The sequence below is a fragment of the Peromyscus leucopus genome, chromosome 22 (assembly GCF_004664715.2).
Source record: "Peromyscus leucopus breed LL Stock chromosome 22, UCI_PerLeu_2.1, whole genome shotgun sequence".
NCBI lineage: Eukaryota > Metazoa > Chordata > Mammalia > Rodentia > Cricetidae > Peromyscus > Peromyscus leucopus.
Window position 1 is genome coordinate 17,214,954 of NC_051081.1, and position 23,242 is coordinate 17,238,195.

Here is a 23,242-nt window from a genome sequence, read left to right on the forward strand (position 1 = left end):
ACAGCGAGACTCTGTCCCAACACCCCCCCGCCCCCCCCCAAAAAAAAATCAAAGTAAGGAAGAGTTATTTGTTTCTTTATTATATTCTAACCCCAGTTTCCACTCCCTCTTCTGTTCCCAGATCCTCCTACCTGCCTACCCTTGTGATTCCATGCCTTCTCTCTCTCTCTCTTTTGGAAACAAACAAAAAGCAGAATAAAACAAAACAAATAGAGGGAAAAAAAAAACAAAAAAAAAGCATATGCAGTACACACACACACACACACACACACACACACACACACACCATAGAGTAGAAGCCAATGACCAGTAAAGCAAAAAACACCTAGGCAAAGCATCATGAGACAAAAATTCTCCAAAAATATCACTGAGTTCGTTTCCAGTTGGCTGTCTTCTGTTGGGCATGGGGCCCGACCTTAAGTGTGGTTTGTGTACCCAGTGAGTAAGGAGGTTTGTTTGGCCCGTCCATCATGGTGGGGAAGGCATGGTTCTGCCCTCAGAGAGAAGCTAGCAGGCCAGGCTGTAAATCTTCAAGGCCCACATCTACTGACCCGCTTCTTCCATCCAGACCCCCATCTTAAAGGCTCTAGAATCTTTCAAAACAGCACTTCCCGCTGGAGACCAAGTGTTTAACCATTTCACATTCAAACCATTGCACTTTTAATACAACATCTTCCTTCTTCCCCTCCCTAGCCCCCAGCTCCAAATGCTTCCATATTCCTCCCTCAAAACAGTGGCAAGCTGGGCGGTGGTAGCACATGCCTTTAATTCCAGCACTTGGGAGGCAGAGGCAGGCGGGTCTTTGTAAGTTCGAGGCCAGCCTGGGCTACAGAGCAAGATCCAGGAAAGGCACAAAGCTATACAGAGAAACCCTGTCTTGAAAAACAAAAAACCAACCAACCAACCAAACAAAAAGTGGCAAAGGTCCCAGAGCAATAGTCAGTAACCACCCCACTTCTGATACTATTCTATATTAGCTACTTTTCATGGCTCTGACAAAAATACCCGACAAAGATTTTAAAATAGCTTCCGTTCTTCTTCTAAAGGCCTCCATCTCTTTATCGGTTTCATTCCATAGGAAGATCAAGAGCCCGTCTGATTGGTCTGAGGGCAATTCCCTCTCCTTTGCCAGAGATCAAGAACTGTCACGAAGACAGTGGTGGACGTGAGGGTTTCGTCTGGTAGCATTTCAATGTCTAGCTCATTATCTAGCCTCCCTTTTTCCCCTTGGAAAATCCTCTCCATATCTTGAATGCTTATTTCCCTTTTCCCTTTCAGCCTGGTGTTTCCAGCCTAGAAACACAATGCTGAACCTATTCTGGTTTCTGCCCAATGACATGACTTCTCCCATATGTGAATCCAGCACTCCACATTTACAGTAGTCAACTCTACAATCCGTGCTTACAGCCTGACCGCTGATTTTTCCGGGATGTGCCCATTTCCAGAAAGAACTGGAGACTTTTTCAACTGCAGGGCACAGATGCTGCCACGGTTTCTTTTTCTAGACGTCCTTGTGAACCCTGCTTCCAAGGCCTCCTTTCTGACAGTGTGTCCTGAATCTGGTTACCATTTCAAAAGGCCATAATCACAGGAACACAGTCTGGGGTGGGGGGGCTAGGGGTAGGGGTGGGGGCTGACATGTCCATGTTCGAGTATGAATGTCTTAGCTCACGAAGACGTATGCTTGTCTCCAAACAGCCTTCTTCTGTTAGTTGTTAGAACCTTGTGTGCATTCGTTTCTGCCTCTTTTCTTCTCCTGTCGCATTTTTTTCTATCATTTTCTACTCTCGATGGGGCTGAATTAGTGTTTTGTTGTGGTGGTATCTTGAAGAGACAGGATCTTGCTCTGTAGCCTTGGCTTGCCTAGAACTGGATATACAGACCCAGGTGGCTTCCAAATCAAAGATCCTCCTGTCTCTGCCTCCTGAGTGCTGCTGGGACTAAAGTCATGTCATGCGCCATCTCTCTAGGATGAGTATGCAGGTTTTAGCCTGCTACTTAAGTGGGTCCAATTCTCCCTCTAACACAAATAAACCTCCAACTGCTACCCCTCCTCCCTCCCCCCCCCCCCCCCCCCCCAGCCCTAATTGCTTCTTGACCTTGACTTGTCCCCAGCAGTACATCCTTCATCTCCAGGTCCAGGTATTGCTTGAGTGGAGAGACCCTTCACAGGATTCTCCTCTCGTCAGTTTCAACCTGTGTCAGTCAGTTCACGCCTATAGCCGGACTAAGTTGCCCTGCCTCTTTCTTCTGGGTGTTTCTGGAACCTTAAAAAAAGTTCTCGTAACATTTGTTTTCTAGGCACATTTCCTTACAAGAGGAAATGCCTGTTCCCCTATGCCCCTCCACAGAAATGGACCTTCACATGGATCAGATAATGTGCGAAGTAAATTCATCGCCAGCAGCAGCAAGGACCAGAAGGGCCAACCATGGACTGGACTTCTACTGTACATTTAGGCACCGGTTTAAGCATAGACGCTTTGTTTTTTATAGACACTGATTTATTTAGTCCTGGTGATGAGCCTACACAATGAGAACCATTATCATAACTCCCCACCCCCATTTTGTAGATGTAGAAACAAACCCAGAGAGGCCAAGGTATTTGCCCAAGGTCATCCAGCCAGTGGCTGCACTTCCTGTGGCCTTCTCCCTCACAGCTCCTTATGCCTCTGTCGCCTCCCAGGCCCTCCACAAGACAACTTCCACACAGTACTTTGGACTAGTCTTCTCAACACTGAGCAATTGGGTTCTCCCTTTTAAAAGCAAAATATAAAGATGTATAAATATGGACCACCATCCACCCTAAATCTTGAATATAGTTCATTTCTTCTACTGTGTTGGCTCCGTTATTCTATGGGGAAGGGTATTAAAGTTACTCTGCAATTCTGTAACAATGACCTCTAGTGTAAGTATCGCTGGATGGAGGTCACCAGGCTTTTCCATGTAGATATACACTTCAGGCCTTAGTTCATTTTCACTACCTGATAAAGTATTATCTGAGCATGTGCTAAAGAATGACTTTCTGGAGTTTAGGGAGATAAGTCATTCATACTCCAACACGGGTATCTTAAACAGAGCTGGTTATTCCTGTAGGGGAACTATATTCAGAGCAAACTAATTTCTTAAATGACATAAAAGGAGTGTGAGGCTTTGAGGTGTCTTATGTAACTGACTGAGTGCTGACGGCTTGGGACTAGATGGTAGCTGACAGGGAAGCTAAATCTTAGAAAGGGCAGAAATTATAATCTAAAAATTACAATAAATATCACCTGCCAGGTATTAAAATGATTAAAGGGCTTATTTTTCTACACTCCTATTGTAGTAGGTTTCATAAGCAAATAATTTTAAAAACACTAACCTGTTAAGCACTAGTAATTAGTTGAGAAAAACAAACACAAATGTTCTTGAAGACGGAGTGAACCCTGAGGGAATTCAGTCCTCTGAAATTATACTAAGTGTTACTGAAGTAATTCTTGAAGACTGCTACCCCAGATGAAAACCCCCTTTACATTTTCTTCTGTTTCCTGTCATCTAACACCAACGTCTGGAAAAACAAAATCAAAAACCAACCAACCAACCAAACAAACAAAAACAAGCATCCGAGGGGACTTGGCTCAGTAGGTAAGAGTGCTGAGCAAAAATGAGAAGCAGCACTCACGTAAATAGCTGGGTCCACGTCACTCACCCACATGTAGCCTCAGGGACATGGGAGGCAGGCACAGCCATCAGAGCACTTGGGCCTGCTGGCCACCAGCCTGGCTCCAGGTGAAGCGAGAGACCCCGCCTCAAAGAAGATGTGATAATGCTCAGGTGATAAAGCAGGAACACCTGGCGTCTTTTCTCAGGCCTTTGCATGTGCACACCGGTGCACAGCATACTGCCTACGCCCCACCCCCACCCCCACAAAACAGGGTCTTTCTGTAGCCCAGACTCTCCTAGAAATCAGTATGTAGCTCATGGTGGTCTTGAACTCACAACAATCCTCCTACCTCAGCTTTCTGAGTTGAGATTGCACGTGTGAGCTACCATGCCCAAGCTCATCGACAATTTCTATCAGGATCAGTTGCTAATCTAGGCAGGTCTGGTGATGGATGAAAACCCTCTGGAATGTTTTGGGTTTTCACCAGAAGCATTAAATGTTTGTGAATGGAAGGACATTGGACTGGCAGACAGTGGCTGTTACTGAGTAGTTGGTGGGGTATGGTTTTGTCATCTCGTGTCTCTGGACTTTGGTTTTACAGTCTGTCAGATACAGAAATGAGATGAAATGGTCTCCAAAGCCCACCCTAAAAACTCTGAGTTCCACAATTTTAAGACGTTTTTGAACACTGTTGCACAAACAAGACTCTAAGGCTTAATTCAATGAAATAAACTAAAAATACGTCTAAACCAGTGACATGGGAATAGGATATTTTAAAAAATATCTCCCCAAAGATCTATTATTGTTAAACTAGTTTCTCTCTCACACTCTGTCACTTCACCCAAGAAACAGAGCAGAGCAAATGCCATCTCAAGGAGGAAGAGGCACCTGTGTTCTCAGTAATGCAGGAGGGATGTAAGTTCAAGGCCAGCCTGAATACAACATAGATCATATCTTAAAAAAAAAAAAAAATGTAGTACATAAGGGATGTTTCCAAAAGAAAAGAAATCCATCCTTCGTTGGCCCTGGAGGACGAGGGAAAGAAAACAGGGGGACAGGGAAGAGCTGATTACTTTCCATGCCGTCCCATGGTGGAAAGGGAAGCTGGAAGTAGGCAGCTGACAGACTCACTCACATAGGGAGACATTCAGGGAGCCTGAGACAAAGGGTTGCTTTTCTGGGCATGCCTGTGAAAGGCCAAGGCCTCTCTCTGAGTACGCTTGCAGCCTCAAAGCATGTTCAACGCGACTCAGGGAGAACAGGGCAGCATTGGGAGAGAGGTGGTCCCAGAAGTGCAAAGCAAGTCCCCTGCCTCATCAAGGCCTGCATGGGGGATTCCGGAAGTCCACACGTGATGGTGTGTTTCAGTGAGATGCACTCTGAGGATGAACCTGGAGACTTGAGTTCCATACAGACACTGGGGTGTGGGGGAGGGGAGGAAGGAGATAAATACCTCCAAATGAATTACCATGAAAGGAAACCACGTAATATCTCAAAATGATAGACATGACCAGTTTTACCTTTGGGGTTAGCGCTCCTTCTGAAGCACAGTAGGGGCCACACTAGAGAACAATACACAGTGTGGCGTTTGTGGCTCAGATGTCCTTTCCTCCTGCCGTGAAAACCTCCCTATCCCTCAGTCACTGTTATTAGAAAAGGGTGATCCTGGGCGAGCAGCATACGGAACATGGCCTTAGTATTTGGGAGACAGAAGCAGATGGATCTTTGTGAGTTCAAGACCAGCCTGGTTTTACATGGTAAGGTTCCAGGTCATCCCAGACCACATAGTGAGACCCTGTCTGGAAGGAAGGAGGGATGTTTCTTTTCTTAGAACACTTAATTTTTATGTATTGGGAAACTGTCATAAGAAAACAAGAAATGCTATGTTATAAACAAGGCATGTTGCCCTCACTGGCCAGATAACAGTCACAGTTGATTCAGAAATCTAGGATATGCAGAAGACAGCCTCCGTAACTTTATTCCCAAACATACTTTGGAATAAGCAAATTGTGAAACAAAATCTAAACGATGGTATTTATGTAGAAGATGTAGAGCTGCATGGAGCTGAGGGTAAAATGGACAGGAAACAGGGATGAGTTTGGTCCTCAGAACCCACGACAGCAGTGAACCAACTCTGCCTGTGAGTTGTCCTTTGATGGTGCCATTGCACACATGTGCTCACACACATACACATGTACGCACACAAAATAAGAGGAAATAAGCTACCGTTTCTCTCTACATCTGATTAAGATGAATAAATCTTCAATTCTACTACAGCAGAATTCAAACTCATCACGGCTAAGGTTTGGTCTTTGGTATTTCCTGTAGTACCTTACGTACTATGCTTACATCAGAGGAATCCGTGTGTACTTGTTGAGCAGCACATTTTTTCTTTGAGACATGGTTTCTGTGTAATAGCCCTGGCTGTCCTAGAACTAGCTCTGTAGACCAACCAGGCTGGCCTCAAACTCAGAGAGACTTGCCTGCCTCTGCTTCCTTAATGCTGGGATCAAAGGTGTGCACCACCGCCTGCCTCTCTTCCCTCAATGTTTATTTAAGCTAAATACTAATGCTTATTTTTACCTAGTTAACTGTAACATTTTTAATATTTATGTATTTACTTAGAGATGGGCCATGTTATACAGTCCAGGATGGCCTAGAACTTGCCATTCTTTTGCTTCAGGCTTCAACATTCTGAGGTTAGGCATGAGCTTCTCATGAACAACTCAAGCTGTTTTGTTTTGTTTTTTAATAAAAAAAAGTTTAAGATTATAGATGTTTTGCCTGCATGTCTGTGTACCATGTGCATCCTGGTGCTTTCAGAGGCCAGAAGAGGGTAGGTGACAGGTGCCCTGAAACTGGAGTTACAGACAGTTGTGATCTGCCATGTTGGTGTCGTGAACAGAACCTGGGTCCTCTGGAAGGGCAGTCAGTTCTCTTAAGGGATGAGCTATTTTTCTAGCTCCTCAAGACATTTTTCAAACAGCTGTCTTCACATAAGAGGTTTTTAAAGGATTATGTTCAGGAGTCTCCATTTTCCAGACTAACAAGAGAGCATCTCAAAAATCACACGATCCAAACAAAAAGGAAAAACAACAGTGGTATATCATATGGTAAAGTTTTATTTAAATGGCAGGAGAGATGTCTGATATTCAGAAAGGTGATTTGCCTAGAGTCACATTAAGAAATCTGGGTCTCAGGCTGGAGAGATGGTTCAGTGGTTAAGAGCACTGACTCCTCTTCCAGAGGACCCAGGTTCAGTTCCCAGCACCCACATGGCAGCTCACAACTGTCGGTAATTCCAATTCTAGGGGAACTGGCAAAACACCAATGCACATAAAAAACTTTAAAAAAGAAGGAAAGAAAGAAATCTGGGTCTCACACTGCACAATATTGGCTCCTCTCCTTGAGTTTCTCTCAGGATTCACTTTTCTCGCTCTCGCTCTTATCAAGCTTTGTAATGTCTTATCTATCTTAAGCCTAGAAAGTAATCAATGAAATTCAAGTAGGAAATCACTGAAAGCTCTGAAAATAAGGGAATCCAGAGGTAAACTACTAGCTCTGCCGTAATGAATAAATAGTGAGAAGAGTGCCTTTTCAGCCATCACAACGGCAGCCAGGGAATAGAAACACGATTTCCTTGGGGAGAGATTATGCTAAGGGGACCAGATACAGATACAAAAGATAATTCCTCTCGGGAGTTTCTCTTTTTTGAGTGTGTGGGACCTAAAAAAAACAATGAAATAGTCAATCACGAACACAATCTTCACACATTTATTTCTTCCGGAACATTATGTAGATCACTTCCCCCCACCCCCCCAAAAAACCCCAAAGCCAACTAACTGGCCAAGATCTAAAACATTCGGTCTGGGTGACAGAAACTGGAACAGACTCTAAACTTGCAAGCTTTCAGCTCAGTCCCAGCAGATCTCTAAGGTTTTGTTTTTACCCCCAGCGGGGCTAAAGGGCACAGAGCCTGTGGCGCTCCCTACAGCTCAGAGTCAGAACCTCCGGAGCACAGAAATGCCGAGTTACCGAAGACTTGACTCCCTCCCGCCCTCCCTCCACTTTCCGTTTAAGAAAACCAGGTGAAGGTTGGGGCGGAGGGAGGCTGAAACGGCAAAATACAGGATTAATCACTTCTCCCAATTACATCAGCAGCCCCCGCCCATTCTCCCGAGCACCTCCTCTCCCAGAATCTTCGCTCCGTCCGGGCGCTCCTCCGCCTCCCCCCCACCCGCCCCAGCTCCATTATATGCCCCGATACCTCCCCATTATCACCCGCCCTGCCTGCCACACTCCCCCTTTCCCCTTTCCTCCTCCTCCTCCTCCGCGGGGGGAGAAGGAGGAAACCCGAGAGAGGAAGCAGGGCGTTGGAGGAAGGGACTCCGCGATAAGAGAGGAGGCCCCATTGGCCCGGAGACTGAACGGGCGCTCCCCATTGGCCGGCTGCGGCCGGAATCCCCGCCCCTCCGTCCCCGCCCCCGGCCCTCCCCCGCCGCCCCCCCCGGCCCTCCCCGCGCCCCCCGGCCAGCCCCACGGCGGGGAGGGACCGACTGGGCTCCAAGTGGAGGCTCCGACGGTGTCCATGGCTCCTCCTGCCACGGAGCAGCAGCAGCAGCAGCAGCAGCGGCGGCGGCGGCGGCGCTGGGGCTGAGGAGGAAAGGCTCCTTTAAGGAGGAGGAACGACGACGCCTCTTTTTGCCCCTATCTCCTCCTCCCTTTACACTCATTTCCCCTTCGCTGAGGCGGGGAGGGGGGGGGCGCGCGGAGGAGAGAGAGAGAGAGAGAGAAGAGAGGCCGAAGAAAGAGAGAAAATTCCTCGCCGGGCGCTCTTTCAGGGGGTGTGGGGGGAGGAAGAGGAACGGAGGAGCCGGGCGCCCCCCGCGCGCTCCCGCCCCGCTCGCCCTCTCCGAGATCGCCCGCCCGCCCACTCCCCCCCGCCGCCGCCGCCGGAGACGCCGCTCGGGAGTCGGCGGGCCCGGCTCGGCTGCTCGGCCGCAGACGCCGCCGCCGCCGCGCTTCGCCTCGGGCTCCCCAAGGCGGACGGACGCCCTTTCTTTCTTTCTCTCGCCCGGCCCGTCTTTCTGTCTGCGTCCCTCGCGGCCGCCCCGCCGGCGGCCTCGGCCTTGCCCGTGCGCCAGGCCCGGCCGGCCGGCCTCGCTCGAGCTCCGGCTTGTCCCCCGCCTCCCGCGGACCGGGCTCACGCCCGTCCCCGGGACACCCCCCCTCCCCTCTGTGTCCCCTCCTCGTCGTCTCGTCCCCCCCCCTCCCCGCCCCGGCCGCCCCTGCTCCTTCCCGCTCCCCACCCCCTTCCCGGCCCCGGAGCTCGCGTGCGTGTGCGCGTGAGTGTGTGTGTGTGTGTGTCCCTCCCCAACGCCGCCACCTCAGCCCGGCAAATGAACTCCGTCCGAGCGCCAACCGGAGACCCAGGCGAGTGTCGCGCGCGCCCGGTGCAGCAACAGCAGCAGCAGCCCCCGCAGCAGCCGCCGCCGCAGCCGCCTCAGCAGCCCCAGCCGCCGCAGCCGCCCCAGCAGCCGCCGCCGCCGCAGCAGCAGCAGCAGCAGCAGGCGCCGCCACCACCGCCGCAGCAGCAGCAGCCCCCGCCGCCGCCACAGCAGCAGCCTCCGCCGCCGCCACCGCCGCCGCCGCCGCCGCCTCAGGAGCGGAACAACGCCGGCGAGAGGGGTAAGGCCGCGCTCGGGGCCGGGCCGGGCGAGCGAGCGGGCGGGCGGGGAGGCCGGGCGGGGGCGGCGGCGGCGGCGGCGGCGCGCCCGGGGTGGGAGACGGAGGCCGAGCGGAGGCGGGTCCCACCGTGCCGCAGTGTTCGCTTGGGGCCCCGGCCTGTCCCGGCCTGGCCGGCAGGAAAAGCCGCGGCTGCGCGATCCGCCCGGGCTGCGGCTCAGGCCGCGCTTTGTTTGGTTTCGGGACCGGCACCCTCCGTCCCCACCCCTCCTTGGGGCTTCCCGGCTGGCTCGCCCACCCCACGGGAGTCTGTTGGCGGCCGGGGGCGGGCAGAGGGTGGGATTTCCCCCCCTTTCTGCCGCCTGGCTCGGTCTGGGCTCCCCCCTTTCTCGTGGTAGGTGGGGGGGGGACGGCTGGCAGCGTGGGGCGGTGAGGCTGGCTGGGGAACTTGTTTTCCCCTTCTCTGTGGGCTCCCCCTGGCCCTGGAGGAGGGGGGAGAGGGGCACCCGAGTGGTCCGCGGCTCTGGCTAGGGAACTTGTGCTGCTTCCACACCCCCCCCCACCCCCAGGTCACGGGGCAGGGGGAGCAGCGGCTCCTCTCCCAACCCCACGATGTTTGCTGCGCAGTTTGCCTTTAGTTACAGAGCCCCTGGGAAGGACCCGTTAAATCAATACCTTTAAATAAATAAATATAGAAGCCATCGGCCATTTCCAGCCCCCTCCCTCGTGTGCGGTGCAGTTACCCTTCCGCTGTGTCGTCCCCCTCGCCTCTCCTCCCCACTACGCCGCGGTGCTCCCCTCTATCGCCGGGTGGGTTTGAGCACCCCTGTCGTAGAACCGGCCCCTTGGGATCGTGTGTGTATCTGTATGTAGACTCGCGCGCGCGCGCGCGCGTGTGTGTTGTGACCAAGGCCTAGTGAAATGTGTCATTTGGACCCAACTGTGCTGCGCTGTCTGGTAACCACCATTGTCTGAGGGCTGAGGCTCCCTGGGGTTGGATTCCTGCTTTAGCAAAAATAATGTTCGCCTTTGCCTGGATGATGTGGTTATTTGGAGAGGTTTGTGAGATGAGAGTGTTGCCCCTTCATCTCAGTAACTAGTCTATTAATGAGCTGCTTGCAGTGGGTGTAAGTCAGCACGGTATTTTTGTGTATGGTTGTTTAAAGGAGAAGACTTATTAGGAGACATTTTGCATGTTTTGGTTGGCGGATTAAGGTTAATTTTTCATGCGTTGCGTTGGTTGTCACACCTCCTTTGATTGAGGAGACTGCGTTTAAATGTATTTTTTAGATTGTACATTCTTTCCTTAACTGTTTCATTGTATTTGATCAAAATATTGATTAGGTGTAGGAAATTGTTAGTTTGAAAAACAAGTGTAAAAGGTTTGCATTAGTCACTGTTACAATAGTCTTTGAGAAAGCAGTTTGCTGTATATTGTTTGAGGGAAGGGGATGTTTCCAGCCAACTAGAGGTCTTTTGCAACATGGTTGGTAAAAATGTTTTAGCGATTCTTTGATACGTTTACCAATTTTTGACAAATTAAAAAAAAAATGTATCTCATCGTTACCATTCACTTATACATATCAGAGTTGTACCGTGTTCCATTCAGATAATTACTACGTCTTCTAGAATTGACATTAGGGGAAACAAGCAAAATTGAAACGTTACGTGTTTAATGTTCAGGATTCTGTCGTTACAGTAAGCCTGATGTCCTGATCTGTTAATAGCAGATCACTGAAAGTGTCAGCCACACTCAATTCACTCCCATTGTGTATTTTTAAACGTTATTCTACATTCCCGGCTCACCACTTTTTCTAGTTTCCAATCTAGTTGAGGTAGACCCTGGGCATTGTCTTCATGTATTCTAAATTATTAGTTACCAAAGTCTATTTCTAACTGCATCTTAGTCATTGATGGTCACATGCCAGTGTCAGTTTTCTTTTTATTGTTGTTCAAACACTGACAAAGATGTTCTTGAATCGTGGCTTCATTATGTACTTAACCTAACAGTAATTGAAGTGCGCTGGGGTTGTTGCTGTGTTGTAGGAGTAGGAACTGTTCTTGAGGTTCAGTATTGGTACAGAGGGGATAAGGACTTGCTAGTTAGCCTTGGGGGAGACTGGTGTGAGTCTTTCAGCAGGCAAATATATGGCCTCAAAATGAATAAAACATTAAGATAAATTACGACTAAAATAGTGAAGATTTTGCTAGGCTTGTGCAAAAATAATATTCTTTGAAAGATTAGCATTTTTATTACATTTTTAAATGTACTTAAAAGTTTTAGAGAGTATGCAGATTATTTCTAGTTTAAGAATATATTCACACTCATTTAGGAGTATACTGTAATTAGTAATTTTATAAGGGGGCTAGAAAAATGGTTCAGTGAATAAAGGAGCTTGTCACCAAGCTTTGATGACCTACTTGAGTTGAGTGTTCCATCCTGAGACCCACATGATGGAAGGAGAGGACCAACTCCCTTAGGTGATTTTCTGACCTTATATACCACCATAGACATACACACATTAAATAAATGAATAATAAAATTATAAATGATTTTATAAGGGAATTAGGGAACTAAAGCAATGTGTTTATGGTTATTTTTCTTTAAGTGTTGATGAGTATGTAACTTATATTAGTCTTGGTTAGAGTTACATAATAGTGGTTCAGGTAGTAAATCAAAGTGAGAATTAGTTTTTAGACAAATTAGTTATATCTGTGTATAATTAACTTACAGATGTACTGTAAGCTTTTTAGTTGTAATACAGTTAAAGACATTTTTCAAACAAAAATTCCTTCAGTTTTTTTTAGTTGCTTTTTTATAAAGTTTAACTAGAATAAAAAAATTTTGGCAGTGTTATTAAACATGTATCTACAAATATGTGTTTGTCTCTTTTGTACACACACATTTTCTCTTGTATGTAATGACTAGTATTTGAAGTGCAGTAGAAACCTGGGTGGCATCTTAGCAGGATTCTGTGCCACTTACCTTCTCCTACACTGGGAGAGGGAGCCAGCATGCTTCTTGGGAAGTTACCATGCAATCTGAAATGGTCTACCATTTAGAACTGTACACTAACATAGGCTTTTTGTTTTAGTCTGAAAGTTTTTAGTTTGGGATTTCATATACTACTAAAAACTAGAAGAAAATTTGTGATCCATGTAGCCACAGTTGGATAATATATTCCATGATTTAATGAAATTGGAAGACATTTGGTGTTGGATTTTGTTTGCTTTGTTTGTTCATCTGTTTTACTTGTTTACTTAATTTATTTAGAGGTTCTCCTTTGTAGCTCTGACAGGCTTGGAACTCACTATGTAGACCAGGCTGACGACCACCTACTCACAGAGATCCACTTGCCACTGGCTCCCGAGTTCTGGGATTAAAGGCATGCACTGCCATGCTAGGCTATATCATATACGTATACATATACATACACACACATACATACATACATACATACACACACATGTATATATATATGTATACGTGTGTGTGTGTGTGTGTGTGTGTGTGTGTGTGTTTAACTTCATTTTATGTGCATTGGTGTGAAGGTGTCAGATCCCCCTAGAACTGGAGTTACAGACGGTTGTGAGCTGCCATGTGAGTGCTTGGAATTGAACCCAGGTCCTCTAGAAGAGCAGTCAGTGCTTTTAACCGCTGAACCATCTCCACCCCTTATATTTTTAATTTACATATTTATGGGATAATCAGTTTTAGTATGTGTATATGTCATGTGTAAAGTTCAGATCAGGATAAGCATCAAATATATCTCTCCTTGAATATTTATAATTTTTCTGATTAAAAACAGACCTTCTAGTTCTTTGAGATCAGTAGTACATCGCCGTTCTCTGTAGTTACCCGACTATAACAGTAGAGCCCCAGTGCTCGGTTCTCTTCCTGTGTCAGTGTGCTGACCCACCTTCCTCATCCTCCTCCCTCCAGCTCTCCTGGTGTCGCTGATTCTGCAGCAGTGAGGTCAACTTTTGAAGTTCCACACATCCGTTTGTCTTTCTGTGCTTGGGTTGTCTCACTTAGCATCATAAAAACAACAGATTTCATCCCCTTTTCTCTCTGAAAAATGTGTACGCGTGTGTATGTACGTACCTGGTGTTCATCAGTTGATAGGTTCTTGAGTTGTTTGCATCTCCTGACTCCTAAGAACAGTGAACCAAGGAAGCAGTGGAGGTTTAGCATACTGAATTCACTTCCTTTGTTTATGCATGCGTGTTTGTTCTAAAATTCTAAAAAGGACTTAGCTTTTGCAACCTGTCTCAGAGTTCATCTTCTTTATTCTTAGAATTTATTTTCTACTTTTTCTAGAAATATAGGGAAAACAAATCTGCAGATTGCTATATAGATATTCTAACTAGTAGTTTTTTTTTAATTTTTTTTAATTTTTGAAAAATTTAATAACATTTCTCTCTGTGTAGGTGTGTGTCTGTATGTGTGTATATGTCTGTATATGGGTTATGTACATGTATGAGTATAGAAGAGAGTGTCAGATCCCCAGGAGTAGGTACGGGTAGTTATGAGCCACTTAACATGGGTTCTGGGAATAGAACTTGGTTCCTAAAGAGTAGCAAGTACTCTTAACGGCTGAGCCATCTCTCTAGCCCTTTTTTTTTTTTTTTTTTTTTTTTTCTTTAAACAGTCTCACTATGTATCCCTGGATGGACTGGGACTTGCAGATACCTGCCTGCCACTAGCTCCCAAGCACTGGGATCCAGGGTGTACCACCATGCTCAGTTTCTTAGTTACTTGTCTGTTGCTATGGTAAGGTACTAGGACCAAGGCAACTTATAAAAGAGTTTATTTGGGGCTTATAGCTTCAGAGGGTTAGATTCCATGACAGTCATGTCATGGTGGGTAATATTGCAGCAGGCAGGGCACTAGAGCAATAGCTGAGCACTTACATCTTGTTCTACAAACACAAGGCAGAGAGAGCTAACTGGGAATAGTGTGGGCTTTTGAAACCTCAAAGCTGGGCTCCCATGGCATACTTCCTCCAACAAGGCCACACCTCCTAATCATTCTCAGACAGTTCCACCAACTAGGGACTAAGCTTTGAAACGTGAGCCTATGGGGGGCATTCTAATTCAAACTACCATACCTGGTTAACCAGTACTTTTTTAGATGCTAAAATTATTATTTTTTTAACTGGATATGATTGACTCATTCTTATAATCCCAGCTGTAGGGAGGCAGACACAGGATCATGATTTGTAGACTTGCCTGGGCTACAAAGCAAGACTCAAATAAAAATAGTTAATACATGTGCACAGTTTAAAATTCAATTCCTTTTTTATTAAATGTTTTCATTTATTTGGGTTTATATGTAAATGTCTGTGTATGAGGTCAGAGGGGTGTCAGATCCCCCCGGAGCTGGAGAAACAAGCAGTTGTGAACTGCCTGATGTGGGTGCTGGGAACTGAACTTGGGTTCTCTGAAAGAACAGTATGCAGTATGTGCTCCTAGTTACTGAGCCAGCCAGCCAGCCCTGAAAGTCCCTTTTTATATGTGCCTTCACCTACTAAATTCTACTTGCAGTCAGTCACTCTTCCTAGCTTCTCCATCATGATGATGTTATAAGAGAGTTTGAGTTGTGTAAATATTTTTATATAGAAGTTTCTGAAAGTAGTGGTAATATCTAGTATGTGGGAAAGAACATGACCATTTTAGGTGCAGAAATTTTAACTATAAAGTATTATTCAAGAAATGTACTAATTCTGTATATTAGTAGATGTTGCTATTTATCATCTGAAATAAGTTCATAGCACAAAAGTATATAGTCTTAGCCTGGTGGTGGTGGTGGTGGTGGTGGTGGTGGTGGTGGTGGTGGTGGTGGTGGTGGCACATGCCTTTAATCCCAGCACTCCCAAGTGCAGAGGCAGGTGGATCTCTGAGTTTGAGGCCAGCCTGGTCTACAGAGCAAGTTCCCGGACAGGCTCCAAAGCTACACAGAGAAACCCTGTCTCGAAAAACCAGAAAAGAAAAGAAAGAAGGAAAGGAAAAATTATTGTTTATTCTCATACATGCACGATAAAAAAATCTCATCTGTGACTGTGAACTCTGGTCATGTGTGCTGGGTGTGTATTCTCTTTGACTGTTTTGGCTTACAGAAGAAGAAGCCTCTGAGACCTATTTTTGGATCCAAAGTATGGTTTTCCTTTTTTGAGGAATTAAGTACCCTGGGACACTATCTAGTGACATAACCCTCACCAAAGCTCCCACGAGAGGAGTGTTGTTCTTTATTCCTCTCTTAAGGGAGACTTCCCAAAGCGTAGACATTGAGGGGTACCAAACAGTAGTGTTGAAGTTGTGCCGGCGAGGCCTTGAGGTGTCACTGCAGTTCTTTTTTCTTTCTTGGACGCTCTTTGAGACTCGAGCAAACCCAAGGAAAGGCCACCTAGCCTGGGAACCAGTTGGGTAGACAAGAGCACCAGCAGCAGGTGCTGTCCAGTAGTGAGGCCTGCCTTCCACACCTCACATTTGGCAGAGTTCAAGGTGCATCCTGCAGTATATCCTGAGGGAGCGGGGCTAGTTGTAAGACCCTGTACCAAAATCTGGGTCCTAAAGTTTCTTCTACAAAATGGCCTAGTATAGACTCTGCATATAAACTCGGCATGTCCTTCCACAGACAAGAAGTCGTCTCTGGGTTACTCATAATAATTCCAGTGAGGTGCTGGGCAGACCGCCACACTGTTATCTGGAATAGTAATAAGGAAAGGCTTATATACACGACAGTTTTCAGTGTGGATGCAGTTTCCTCTCCATATTGTTTTGTTTTGTTGAAACAGGGTCTTTATTATGTGGCTCTGGCTATCGTGGAACTTGCTATGTAGGTTAGTCATTTGGGGACTTAGTTTTTTTCTTAATGTTGGAAATAGCTTACTTAAGGTCTGGCATGGTAGCTTCTTATGCCTTTAATGTTAGCACTCAGGAGGCAGAGGCAGGCTGATCTCGGGGTTCCGGCCAGGCAGAGTTTTATACTGAAGCCCAGTCTTGAAAACAAAAGAAGGAAGGAAAATAACCAGCCTGTGGGTTATTCCGGTGTAAGAGTTCTTGACTTCCTGTCTCTCTGTCACTAATAAGTGACTCTTCCTTTGTATAAATCTATTGTACCTGTCTCTGAAGAATTCTGATTTTGACTTTCCATTTCACTTTATTAGCTTGAATTACATTCTTCCAAATGAGTAACTCAGATTAGTGACAAGGCGTGGTACTCCTCAAATTGCATTTGTTGTTCATTGGAAACAAAATTAGGGAAACAAAGTAGAAGGGGTGTGACAGATAGCAGCATAGTGTGACACGCTTAGCTGTTGGAGGGCAAGCAGCACACTTCTGTGCCTTGCTTTATAGTCTGGGAGAGGGGAGCACTGGAAGGAACTATATACCACAGTGTGAGAATGAAGATACAGAGGACCTATGATATGTACATATGATAATCGCTCAGTAATGACACCTCTTTCAGATAATTTGTAAAAAGAAGAGGTTCTGATCAGTTGTCAAAATTAGATGCAAGAAAATAAGTGCCTGTGAGACATTAAAGACTTTGGTAGATCCAGAAGTTTTGATCTACATGATTTGATTTTCTATAAACTGAGCAACACTGATTTTTTTTTTTTTAGCTATTCTTTTTTTTAATGGATGTATTTATTTTATGACTGTTTGGCATACATGTATGTATGTGTACTATGTGCATGCTTGATGTCCACAAAAGTTAGAAGAGGGCATTGAATCTCCTGAAACTGAAGTGACAGATGGCTGTAAGCTGCTATGTGGGTGCTGATAATCGAACCTGGGTCCTCTGCAAGAGCAGGAAGTGCTCTTAACTGCTAAGCCCGTCTCTTCAGCCCCAGTTACACTATTTTTAGTTGTAAATAAGTAATCTTAAATATCGTGAATTGAATTAGTTTTTAGATTTATTTTTTATTATATGTAGATGTGTCTACATGTAGGTGTGTGCACATGAGTGCAGGCACTGAGGCTGTGGCACTGGGTTCCTTGGATGTAGAGTTAACAGCTGGCTGTGAACCTCCTGACAAGGGTACTGGGAATTGAACTTGAGTCCTCAGGGAGAGCAGCAAGTGCTCTTAACCAGTGAGTCATCTCTCCAGCCCCTGGTTGTTTTTGTTTGTTGTTTTTAAGTACGAAACAAGCAATAAGGATTGAACAATAAACATTAACTTTCTGCTGTGCACTAATCTGCAGGCACGTTCATAACTCCGTCTCATTGAACTGTTCATTCAGCAAGTCTGGAAAGTACATTTCATTATTCATTTTCAACAGACAACCAGGAATCACCATTTCCGAGCATAGGAAGTAGAGAAAAGGACTTTCTAGGTTGACTTTTGTCACTGCCTCCATCAAAGGGAAAGGCCAGAACATGTTTGGTTGAATGCCTCCATCATGTCGAGAGGAGGGTTAACCAAACATGTTCTTTGTTTCATGAGAAGAAAGATTACAGAGTTTTTTTTTATGTGTATGAAAGTTTTGTCTGTGTGTATGTATGTGCACTTTGTGTGTGTGCCTATGAATGGTTGTGAGCCACAGTGTGGGTGCTGGGAATTGAACTCAGGTCCTCTGCAAGAACAGCCAGTGCTCTTGACTACTAAGCTATCTCTCTAGCCCAGATTCCAGTTTTTTTCAAGTGTAAATTTGAAGGGTAGAACTAGAGTGAGGAACTTGTGCTTTAAATTATTCTTCGATAATAATGGTAACCTTAGGTTCGCTATTTCCTGATTGAACAACACTGTTTTCCAGATGGCCGAGTTGGATTGTGGCAGAATCTATGTTGAAGGTTTTTCTTTGATCTGGAATTAACTGGCTACGATGTGGGTTCAACCCTTTACGTTGCTTCTTTAGTATCCTGATACACCCATCTGATTTGAATTAGATTAGTCTGCTAGTTCGCCAGCTCCACTTGGGTTTAGATGCTTTCTTGCCTGGTGTTCAGAGTTTATGAAATTCTGTTTTCTGTGCCTAAGCATTGTTTTTATATCTTGTACACATAATATATAATAGTGCGTGCATATAGGGTCATGTTGTTTTTAAGAAACTATAATCTGGGGCTGGAGAGATGGCTCAGTGGTTAAGAGCATGTGGTACAGAGACAAAACACCAAAAACTTATAAAAATGATAATTTTTAAGAAAGGATTTATATTTTAAGAGGAAGTAGCTGGAGAAAGGAAGAACATAAAACCTTTTAATTCACTTTTGTTTATTTTTTATGTGTATGAGGGTTTATCTCCTTGTATGTGTGTGTACCATGTGCATATGTGTTGCCCACGGAGACTAGAAGAGTGTGTTCACCTTCAGTGATCACCTGAGCCTGGAGTTGCACATGATTATGACCTGCCATGTGGTGCTGGGAATTCAACCCTGATCCTTTCCTAACCATCACTTGTTATGTTTTGAGATGGACAGAATTAGTATAAATGTGTCACTAGTAATTATTTCTTCCCAGGTAACTGGTCATACACCATTTTGAAAAGAGAAAGAAAACAAAACAGAAAACCCACTTTAAAAAGTGAGTTTAAGCAGGGCATAGTGATGCATGCCTCTAATCCCAGCTCTCAGGAGGCATAAAGAAAGGCAGGTGGATCTCTGAGTTTGAGGCCAGCCTGGGCTACACAGTGAGTTCTAGGACAGCCAGAACTACATAGTGAAACCCCACCCCCCAAAAAAAGTAAAGGTGAGTTTAATTTAACAAATGAAAACTAGGGGTCTGTACAAACTTGTATCTTCCAGCTAAGAAAGATCAAGGATTTATTTGAATGAGACAGAAAGAAAAGACTTTTGAATCTGTTTTAACAAAGTGGTTTTATAGTATAAGAAATTGTGGAAACATTTATGTTTCTTCTTTTTACATGCTCTACATTACCATGTTAACGCAGCCATTGAATTAACTCAGAGTTGTGTGGGAGTGACTGATAACTCTCTGAGGGCATTTACATTTAAGAATCTTGAGTACTGGATACTTTAGTATTTTACGACCAGGTTGAAGCAGAAAGTGAAATTCAGTGATCAGAGGGAGAGTGGAAAAGTCTTGCAAGCACATTCCACACGGCTTTTCTGAATGCACTCTGACTTTAGTTCTCTTAAGGTTTCCCTCTCTGAAACTAATTTTGGTTGAAGCATTGGGATAGAGAGAAGTAGATTTATAATAGGTGGTAGTAATAGTACATATGGATGAGTCATCTGAACCAGTAAAGGACATTTGGATCAAGAGTCTTTTCTAAGTAATTTATTTTTATGTTATGTGCATTGGTGTTTTGTTATGTTCCAGGATGTCAGATTCCCTGGAACTAGAGTTTCAGACAGCTGTGAGCTGCCATGTGGGTGCTGGAAATTGAACCCAGGTCCTCTGGTAGAGTGCTCTTATCCACTGAGCCATCTCCCCAGCCCCATTAGAGTCTATTCTACACACACACACACACACACACACACACACACACACACACACACACACGGTGGGGGGAGAGAAGAGAGAATATACATTACAGAAATGATTTTTTGTTAATTAAAAAAAAAAAAAAAAGTCTTGTGCCAGGTTGTAGTGGCACATGCTTTTTATCCCAGCATTTGGGAGGCAGAGGCAGGCAGATCTCCGTGAGTTCAAGGCCAGCCTGGTCTACAGAGCGAGTTTCAGGACAGCCAGGGCTACACAGAGTCTTGGAAAACAAATAAGCCCCCCAAAAACAAACAAAAAATCGGACTTGTAATCAAAGTCTGTTAAATGCACAAATGTCCAGTTTGATGCCTCCTGACAAGTGTAAGGAGTGATAACACCTACATGAAGAAATAAACATTACTGGCATCCGGGAACTTTCTTTTAAGGTCTCTGTTACTCCTCCCAACTCTTTCTAATTCTTTGGATTACTTGCATGTGTTTTTAACTTTATGTAAATAAAATCATCCTGTGTGCACTCTTTGTTCCTTGCTACTTGCCTCTGGTATCTGGGTTTTATCCCTGTACCATTAGCCTGTTCATTCTTATTACATTGTTTAAATATGTTGCAACGTATCCATTCTACAGTTGAACCTAGAGACAAACATAGAAACTGTTTTTGTATTTAGATGTCAGTGAACGTTATTATGTGTATCATTTAGTACACACACGTTCACAAACCAGGGCCAACAATATATGTCAACATATATTGTTGCATTTTCCCAAAGAAACTGACAAGAAATGGAAAATAGGACATTTTGAAGACAAGTAAACCTTCTCATGATTGTCACTAAGACCTTATCATTTCAATCTGAGGCTGATATTCCAAAAATACAGTGGAGGAGAATGCTCTGTCCTCTGTTTTCATTTTTGCAGATAGCAAAATTATTTTAAAAATTAATATTAAAGGTATTAAAATAAAATAGCTGAGTTACGCCAGAGACATTACTATAAACATGTTGGTGCTTGTTCCTCACCACCACCACCTTCTTGTTTGGTTTTGTGAGACAGGGTTTCCTCTGTCCAGCTATGGCTGTCCTGTCCTGGAACTCACTCTGAGACCAGGCTGGCCTTGAACTCGAAGATCTGCCTGCTTCTGCCTTCCAAATGCTGGGATTAAAGGTGTGTGCCACCACCAACCCAAATGGCTTTTTCCCCCTCTCTTACATTACATCCTGACTGCAGTTTCCCTCCCTCCACTCTTCCTTCTCCCTCCCCCACCTCCACTCTCCCTTAGAGCCATTCCTCTTCTGTTTCTCTTCAAAAGAGGAAGACAAAAAAGGAGCAGGCCTCCCAGGTAACAAGTTACACTAAGACTAGGAACATCCCCTCGTATCAAGGTTTGGCAAGGTGACCCAGTAGGTGGAAAAGGGCCCCAAGCACAGGCAGGAGAGTCAGAGACACCCCACCCCCTTAGGAGTCCCACAAGAACATCAAGCTATACAACCATAAGCTATATACAGAGGACCTAGCTCAAACCCACACAGGGTCCGTATTTGTCGCTTCAGTGTCTGTGAGTCCTGTTTAGTTGATTCTGTGGGCCAGGTTGTGGTGTCCTCAACTCTTCTGGTTCCTACAATTCTTTCTCCCCCTCTTCTTCGGGGTTCCCCTGATTCTGCCTAGTGTTTGGCTGTGGGTCTCTTCATCTGCTCCCATCAGCTGCTAGAGGAAGCCTCTGATAACTGAGCTAGGCTCTGATATGTGAGTATAGCAGAATATCATTAGAAATCATTCCATTGACTTTGGGGCGGAGGGGGCTGTCATGTTTGGTTCTATCCTAGATCCTCCTGGGCTGTCCTGTCTCTGGTCCAGGCAGTATCAGGTATGGGCTCCCTCTCAGGCCTCCTGGCTTTTTTTTCTCTTAAGGGTTAGGGATCACTGTGAAATCTGGTTTGTCCATGAATCCTTGAGCTCAAGCAGTCCTACTTCAGCCTCTTAAGTAGCTGGGGTTTGACACTGGTGTACTACTGTGCCTACTTGTGTGTGTGTGTTTGTGTGTGTGTGTGTGTGTGTGTGTGTGTGTATGGGTGTGTGTGTGTGTCTATATGTATGGGTGTGTCTTTTTGTGGTTTTTCCCAGTGTACACACCACCTAGCTGCACGCTTCAGAGATTGACTTGTGTCACTCCATTTTCCTGTAGGAATGCTGGGACTACAGGTGCTCGGGGTACTTGTCCAGCTTTCACCTAGGTTCTGGGAATTGTAACTCAGACTTTTATCCACTACGCCCTTTTCTAGCCCATAAGAACTGCATTGTCACAGAGTTTACCTATCAGTGCCTGAAATTTCATTTACTTGGGAGACTGAGGCAGGAGGATTATAAATTTAAGGTCAGCTTGTGCAATTTGGGGAGTTTCTATCTGAAAATACAACTTTGTAAAGAGAATTGGTGATGTGTCTCAGTAGTCCTGAGTTCAATTCCCAGTACTGTTTTCCCTTCTCCCCAAAAAAATTTACCTACAAAAGTAAATAAACTTCATGTTCCACTCATAAATTACAGGTTTAAGTGGTTGCGGGAGAGCGTCTTTTTATCTTTAGAAATTTTAAAATATTGTAGACTTTGATGTGATTTTTAAGTATTCACCCAAGAAGTAATGGCTACTGAAGTGGTACTAAGTATTTTTGTTTTCACATTTAAGTTTGAAACATGTTTCTAGCTGCTTTTAAGCTTATCCTTTTTAATGGCTTTCAAGTACCTTGCAGTGGGCAGGTACCACATGTGGAGGCTGAAGGATTGAGTTCAACACCAGCCTGGGCACAGAATTGAGTTCCAGACCAACTTGGTCTGTATAGTGGGAAACACTCCCCCCACCCAGGATAGTCTTAAGTAGCCCTGGTTGGTCCGGAACTCAGTGCTGGAATTAAAGGCATCACACCCAGCAAAGAAGCACTTTGCTTTTCTCTGGCTTTCTGCTTGTTCTCAATTGCTCTTTATTGTCTTACAGTCAGTATATCCTAAGAACTGTAAAAAGTTGGGGCTGGAGTGTTGGCACAGCAGTTAGGAACACTGGCTGTTCTTCCAGAGGACCTGGGTTTGGTTCTTGGCACTCACGGGATGCTTCTCAACCGTCTGTGCTCTGCCTCTGTGGGTACCAGACATGCACAGTGTGCAAAGACATGAGTGCAAGCAAAAGACTCTACACATCCATAAATCCTAAAATATTTTTTTAAAGAACTGTAAACTTTTTTGGTTTTTCGAGGCAGGGTTTCATTGTAGCCCTAGCTGTCCTGTCTCTATAGACCAGGCTGGCCTTGGACTCAGAGATCTGCCTGCCTCTGCCTCCCGCATGCTGGGATTAAAGGTGTGTACCACCATTGCCTGGCTAAGAATGTTAAACTTTAACCGAAAAACTGAGGCATATTTTGCTATCTGTTTTTCTAGTCCTTGACCTTATCATTCCTGACATACAGGAAAAAAGATGAAAATCAACATCCTTGGTAAGTTCTTAGGTAAAAGCTTAGGTAAA

At 45.1% G+C, this 23,242-nt stretch overlaps 1 protein-coding gene across 4 annotated transcripts in view; it reads left to right on the top strand.

Moving 5' to 3' along the window:
- Positions 1-9,234: 9,234 nt before the first annotated feature.
- The window catches only part of Fbxo11 (F-box protein 11), a 79,651-nt gene continuing 65,643 nt past the window's right edge, over positions 9,235-23,242 (top strand). Inside the window, exon 1 of one of the 4 annotated variants that reach the window (XM_028893008.2) lies at positions 9,235-9,328. The gene's annotated coding sequence lies outside the window, so the exon portion shown is untranslated. Of the gene's footprint in view, positions 9,329-9,422; positions 9,720-23,242 lie in introns of those variants that run through there. The other 3 variants (XM_028892998.2, XM_028893012.1, XM_037197967.1) reach the window with 3 other exon arrangements.